This window comes from Molossus molossus, unplaced genomic scaffold (genome assembly GCF_014108415.1).
Source record: "Molossus molossus isolate mMolMol1 unplaced genomic scaffold, mMolMol1.p scaffold_m16_p_10, whole genome shotgun sequence".
Lineage (NCBI taxonomy): Eukaryota > Metazoa > Chordata > Mammalia > Chiroptera > Molossidae > Molossus > Molossus molossus.
In genome coordinates, this window is record NW_023425345.1 from 52145746 (window position 1) to 52153061 (window position 7316).

Below are 7316 nucleotides of genomic sequence, written 5' to 3' on the forward strand. Positions count from 1 at the left end.
TGGCTGCCTCCTACATGCCCCGCACTGGGGACTGGGCCCACAACCTGGGCATGTGCCCTCTCTGGGAATCGAACCGGCAACCTTAGTACACGGGAAGATGCTCAACCAGTGAGCCACACCGGCTGGGCTGTATCTGGCTTCTTTTACTTAGCAAAATGTTTTGAAGGTTCATCCATGTTGTAACATGTACCAGTACTCCATTCCTTTTTATAGTTGGATAATATTCCATTGTATGGGTTCTCTGCACTTTCTGAGGACGGCTCAGGGACAGGTAAACTGAGATTTGATTTCCAAGATGGAGAGTCCCTCTGATTCAGCTGTGACTCTACCTAGCACTCCGTAGGCCTGCGCTAGTCCACCATACAAATACCATACAAACAGGTCAAGAAAACAACCCATGAGTGCAACACTTAGAGAATGATTAAGGATAATATGAATTTTATTTAATCTCTCTTGCAGAGTGGTAAAACATCCCAAAGTAGAGAATGAAGAAAACAATCAGAACTTTTCAGAGAAACCAGCATCTTCAACAAAAGAAAACTGTTTGAAATTTAAGAAAATTTTAAACATAGAGAATTTGAAAAAAGTCTATATTTGAAAAATACCTTCAAGATTATCAATGTATGTGAATCTCAGTCATATGATACTGGGTCATGAGGTCCTCTCCAAAATGATTTTGTGAATCAGAATCTTTATAAACAAGAATTAAATGAAGAAAAAGCAAAATTGGTGAAGCAGTTTCAGGAGAAAGAAGACCTTCTTTAAAGGTTAAACCTATAATAGTCAAAATGTATACATCACAGAATGACCTGTCTCAGTTATGGTTGTTGATAAAGAAATGGAGAATTAGCTAGGTTTGAGAACAAGAAACTCAGTTTCACTCAGGCCACTAGGGTTGATCAATTGCTACACTATAACATACATTATCTCATTTCAATATAGTATAGCAGTAAGAACCATTTCATCTCTCAGTTTCACCATTTCTTAGCTGTGAAACCTTGGGCTAGGGCCTAATTTCTCCATGCCTCAGTTGTCATATTTGAAATGAGGATAGTGTTGTAAATTGTATAAGGGTTCAATAAATTCTAACTATTATTATTCAGTTCTGACACCAGCCCCATGAGACGAGAGCAAACACAGGCTGAAGTTTGACCAATTGTGTGACTGTCCACAGGTAGGCCACTTACTTCTCTGTTTTCTCAGGGATAAGTAATAAGACAGATTACCTTAGAATTATTGTACAGAACACTAAGAACAATTAGCTATTATTGTCCCCATTTTTATAGATGAGAAAGTTAAGGATCAAAAAGAGGTAAGGGTATAGGCTTCAAACCTAAATTAAAATCCCAGGTTGGCCATGAAATAGCTGTGTGATCTTGGGCAGCTGATTTAATCTCTCTGAAGTATAATCTCCTTATCTTTCAAATGGTGATTAAATGGGCAAACCTTATGGGGTTGTTATAATGATGATATAAGATCATGCAAGGCCCGGAAGGTATGGCTTAGTGGTTGGGTGTCTACCCATGCACCTAGAGTTGCCAGTTTGATTTCCGATTCCCCGTCACAGCACGTGCCCAGGTTGTGGGCCCGATCCCCAGTGGGGAGCATGCAGGAGGCGGCCAGTTAATGTTCTCTCTCACAGATGTTCCTATCTCTCTCTCCCTCTTCCTTCCTCTCTCTCTAAAATCAATAAAGAAAAAAAAATTAAACTGTGTTTAATTAAAAAAAAAAGATCATGTAAATAGCCCTGGTTCGGTAGCTCAGTTGGTTATAGTCTTGTCCCAATATGCCAAGGTTTTGGGTCTGATCCCCATTCAGGGCATATACAAGAAGCAACCAATGAATGTATGAATAAGTGGAACAACAAATCATTGTTTCTCTTCTCCACCCCTCCTTTCTCTTTCTAAGGAAAAAAAAACAAAAACATGTAAGTAAAATGCTTAGCAATGTGCTCTTATTGTGATCCCTATTTTTATCTACAGGGAAATGGAGATAGAGAGAGGTCAAGTGACTTGCCCAAGGGTATAGGAGAGTCAGTAGCCAATTCAAACTTCAAGATGTGTCTACTTGCCCCAGACCCCTATCCTCCTCACACCACACCCACACCAAGCCTATGGAGCAAAAGCTGATAAGGGCTGTTCTGGCGCCCAAGGATCAGGACACCTAAAAAAGGGAAGCTCTCAGTTCTGCTCCAGACCCTGCACCTAAGACCCTGGATCCATGAGCAGAGACAATGGCTTGCCAAGTTGTCGACAGACTGGCTAGGCACATACATGGGCCAGAAGGAAGGGAAAGGGAAAAAGATAGGGAAGTAGTGAACAACTTTATTTCCCCTCTTCCAGCATACCATTTGTAATCTTAGACTTACATAGTCAAACAGTAAAGACTAGTTTTATAAAGGCAAACTTAGGTTTAGTTTATCCTTCTGCCCCCTTTCCCTTGTGCCCAAACTTGCTTCATCCTAGGCACAGTGAAGGTAGGGGGCAAATAAATGTGAAAAATAAAAAGTAGGTGTGTTTCCTCACTAGACTGTAAGCTCCAAGAAGGCATGTCCACCTATCATCATATCCCAGTGCCTGGTATAATACCTGGTACATACCAGAGAGCTAATGAATATAAAATAATTAAGAAATCATAAATGTAGGAAATATATGAAAACGTAAATTAAGAAATCAAATTATATCACTTAGCCTCCTCATATTTTCTACCTGCCTCCTCAAAAGACATGTCTTAGTTCATATTTTGCCCCTGTTCCCAGCACTAGGGCTACCTAAAGTGATTTCAAAGTAGTATTGAGTTCTAGAGAAGCTTGATCACATTTACCTCTTCCTAATGTGCCTGTCTTGCTTCTCATTCTGAAGTCTTCCCTCCCTTAGCCAGTTTCTCCCCGGTATCACTCCCTTTGTGGTCTCACTGACCCTCATTTTGACACAGAAAGAGCTTGGGCTTTAAAGGCAGAAGACCCACCTTGATTACTGCTTCTGCCTCAGATAAGCCCCCTCTAAGCCTCAATTTCCTTATCTGTAAAATGGGGTTAAATTACACTACCCATCTCATGGATTATTGTGAGGATTAAAATGATAACATTTATATAAGGCACTTAAAACAGGGCCTTACACACTGCAAACACTATGTAATTGTTATTGCTATTATTATTATTATTTTCAATCCTCACTGAGGACATTTATCTATTTATCTTCAGATAAAGTGGGGGTGGGGGAAGGGAGAGAAACATCGATGTGAGAGAGACACACCGATTGGTTGCCTTCCGCATGACCTCGACCAGGGCCAGAGGAACGCGGAAGCGAGGTGCGTGCCCTTGACTGAATCAAACCCAGACTCATTGGTCCGCAGGCCAGTGCTCTAACCACTGAGCAATGGGCCAGGGCTGCTATTGCTATTATTTTTATTGAAGTAAAGCATGCTTATAAAAATGTTTTTAATTATAAAGTGTTATAAACATGTAAAAGGTTACTATTATGACTCTGTAGTGAGTAAATCTTGGGGAGGGGGATATAGTCTAATCCTGTGTTCCTTAATAATGCAGAGAACCCTTAGAGAAGCAAATTTTTTCTGACTTTTTCTTTATTGCCAGGTAGTACCTCCAAGAGAAGAAATAGCCCATCTCATGTGATCACATTACATCACAAGATATTATCTTGTTTGTTTTCACGTTTATGATCTGCCTGTCCCCCAAACTGGAATGAAAACTCTATGACAGAGGAAATTCTATCTGTATTGTTCAGAGTGTGGTACACAGTAGGTATTTTTGTTGGACCAGTGAACAAATGAATGAAGTTCTACCACAGATATGCAAAGAAGTACCAAGTCACAGAAATGTCGCCCTGAGCACCAGTACTTCAACCGAAATGGAACACTATATGGAATTATTTATTCCTGGGAAGGCCCTGCTTGTCGATGTTGGCTGCCTTAGGCTACTAAGACAAGAGGAGGAAGGATAAATGTCTATGAACAATTGAAGACCAGTACTCTACTTTTGGAACAAAGACTCAGAAAGAGCAGATGAGGCTCAAACCTTTGCAAAGAACTTTCATTTGCCCAGGAAGGCTTCCTGACTGCGTCTGATTTCCCCTGCCTGGCAGCTGAGGCTACTCTGTGCAGGTTTTAAGTCTCCAATCACAGTTGAGTGAAGGATCCCACCGCTCAAGTGGAGGTTACTAGGCACCCTGAGGCTCCCTTGGCCTTGCCAGGTGAGAATGCCCAAGGAACACATATCAGGCCCATTATTATGACTATTTATTAATAATAATATTATTAAATATTTATGAAGTACTCATGCTCTGCTCCATGGTGATCCTCCCACCACTCCCCCACCCTTCCAGCGACGCCGGGTCCCTAACCTGAGTCCCACCAGTCCTCCTGTGATCAGACAATTGTGACAGGTCGCCTTGGCCGCCTCAGCTGACCTTAAATGCCGGGAACCCAGGCGTCCGGGTTCTCCGGTGGGGCGAGAATCCATTCCTGGTCGCCACGGGGTCTGTGTATTGAACGTCCTCTATGGTCTGTACCCAACCTGGGCTCTAGGGGCAGAACCGGGAGGGGCCAGGTGCAAGCTCCCTACAGGGTCCACCTGGCGGCCGCTCCCTCGCGTCCCCGGGTCCCCGCTGGTCCGCGAACCCGCGAGGGCGCGGCCCCGGGCTCTCCAGCCCCAGGCGGGCGGCCGCGCGCTGTCCCACTCCCAGAGCTCCCCGCCGCCCGGCCCAGCATCCCGGAGCCCCAGGCCGGCGGCATTTTTCTCTTTATCATAAATATATAAATTATGCTAATTACGGGCATTGCATATTAACCAAACCCGAAACCTCCCCTGCCCGCCCCCCTCCCCCTCCGTGCAAACCCCTCCCCGCCCCGGACCCCGCTACTTACCGGAGCCGGAGCCCGAGCCCGAGCCGCCTTCGCCCTGGGTGCCCGGCGGCCACCGATTAGAGATTCATCTCACAGCTCGGGCCGGGGGGCCGGGGGCCGGGGCCGGGGCCGGGGCGGCCGCCGCCTCTAGACAAAGAAGCCAGTGCTGCTTGGCTGGGCTCGGCTCGGCCCGGGAACCGGTCGGGACCCGCCGCCGCCCCCGGGCCCCCAGCCCGAGACGGGCAGAGCCGAAAGGGACTCCGCGGGCTGCGCTGGGCGGAGGCGGGACGGCCGGGGAGCTGGTAGGGAAAGCTGGGGTGGGGGGGCGGTCAGGTATATATATTTTTCTTCTTTTTCCCCTTCCACGGCCCCCCCTTTTCCCTCCCCCTTTTTTTCCCTCCTTCTGCTACTTGGATTTTTTTAGCTGCTGCGTCATGAGCATAATTTATGCAAAGAGCTTTGCCGCATGCTGCACCGCGCTCGCCAGCCGCCGGGGGCGGGCGGGGAAGGGAGGGGATCGGGGAGCCCGGAACCAGGGGTGGGGGCGGGGAAGGGACCCTCAGCCACTAGCCGCGCCGGGAGGCCTCGGAGGCTCGCTCCCGGGACGGGAGTGGAGGGTCGGTGGGGCGGGTCACGCAGCCCCTCCAAGGGAGGTCGTTTCATTTTGGAAGGTGCGAGGGTGGAGCACGGGAGTCCGGACTGGGACCCTAAGCCACATCCCCTTAAGCCTAGGGTTGGGCGGTGACTCCCATCAGCCGCCTTTCCTTCCCTAGGTCGGTCATCTGCCCTTCTCAACGTTGAAAGTCAAGTTCATGTCCACTCCCAAGCCCCACGCCGGGACGCCACTTGGAGAAACGCGAGGGAACTCAGACATCGTTCAGCCAGCGTCGAACCTGAACCTTCGGAGCTGCTGTGCCTCACCTCCATCTCAGGGAGGGCGCGCAGGTCCTGCATGCTTCAGCCACCCCAGTGGCAGTTACGGACTGTGTTGTCTAAAGACGGCCTGACTGCATTCTTGTGAAGGAGATAAATGTAAAAAATAGACAAAATTCTGTGGAATAGAGATAAAAATAATGTCTGCTTTGGTGGTGGTAACGGTGGGGAGGGTTTGATTTGTCTAGAGGCTCTGGGAGGTAAGGAAGGGGGTAGGGATAAGAAGAAGCAGAGTTTGGGACCGAGGGAAAGCAGATGGGAGAAGAAGTTGACAAATGGAAGAAGAAGGGGTTGGGAGAACAAAGGGAAAGAGGAGTGAGGAGAGAAGAATTGGGGAGGAGGGAAGCTCTGTAAATCCAGTGAGTGTGGACCCAACATTGAGGCCAATGCCCACCTCCATTTGGTGGTCTTATGGTGAGGTAGGCATAAATGAGTTAGAAGTAGTGTGAAGAGAATGGAAGTAGAGCCCTCAGTCCTCCGCAGACTGTTCTTTAAGACCCCTGGTAGAGGGACACTGCAGAGGAGGGAAGAGGGGAAGTAGCACCTGGTGACTTCAGACCATCACACCCTTTCCAGAAAATTACTGCAGCTTGCTCACACCCAGGGACCCTGCTCACATAAGTTTCTCTCTTGAGGCCTGGCACCATCATCATTTGCCTGGCCAGCAGAACTCAGGTTCTATCAGCCTGCTGTTTTCATCTTCGATGTGAGGAGATACTGCTGATGTCAGATTTATGAGTAACTGATGGATTAGGAATCCCAACTCTCACTAGCAGTCCAGGCAAGTAATTTAACTTCTTCATTACTTAAAAAATGAAGGTAATATCTATACTCACTGCTTCACAGGGTTGAAACTTCGTAGTTTAATTATTAGCCTATATGTCAGCTTTTTGCAATTGTAAGGTATCATTACCTGTACAGGAGTTGGGATCCACTTTACTGGCCCTGTGACACTCTAATACATGTCATGGTATTATGGCTCTTGGGGGTTTTGTTTGGTCTGCAGTCCCTGTGGTCCTTTCCCTGAGACTGTAAGTTCCTCAACAGCACAGGTTGTGACTTAACTAATTTTAGTATTTCCTACCACTCTTTATAGGAAGGGGCATAGTATTGCTATTGAACGTTTTCACCATAAAGGCAGAAACTCTTAGGCTATGGTACTTGGTTTCCTGCTACACACAGATCCAATGCCTTGGATGACATGGATATCAGGGATTGTATGAAGAAAGAAATGGATGTGATCAAAGGGGTTCAGGGAGACATACATCAAAATGTTAATTGTGGCTCTAGCTGGTTTGGCTCAGCAGTTGGAGCATCTGCCCACAGACTGGAGGGACTCAGGTTTAGTTCCTGAGAATCGAACATGCCTGGGTTGCGGATTCGATCCCTGGCCCTGTCAGGGTCTTGCAGGGGGCAACCAATCAATATGTGTTTCTCTTACATAGATGTTTCTCTCTCTCTCTTCCTCCTTTCCTCCCTTCCTCTCTTTCTAGAATTCAGTGGAAAAATATCCTCAGGTG

At 47.0% G+C, this 7316-nt stretch overlaps 1 pseudogene; it reads left to right on the plus strand.

Moving 5' to 3' along the window:
• Positions 1 to 265: 265 nt before the first annotated feature.
• On the plus strand, positions 266 to 854 carry LOC118623711 (annotated as a pseudogene).
• Positions 855 to 7316: the final 6462 nt, after the last annotated feature.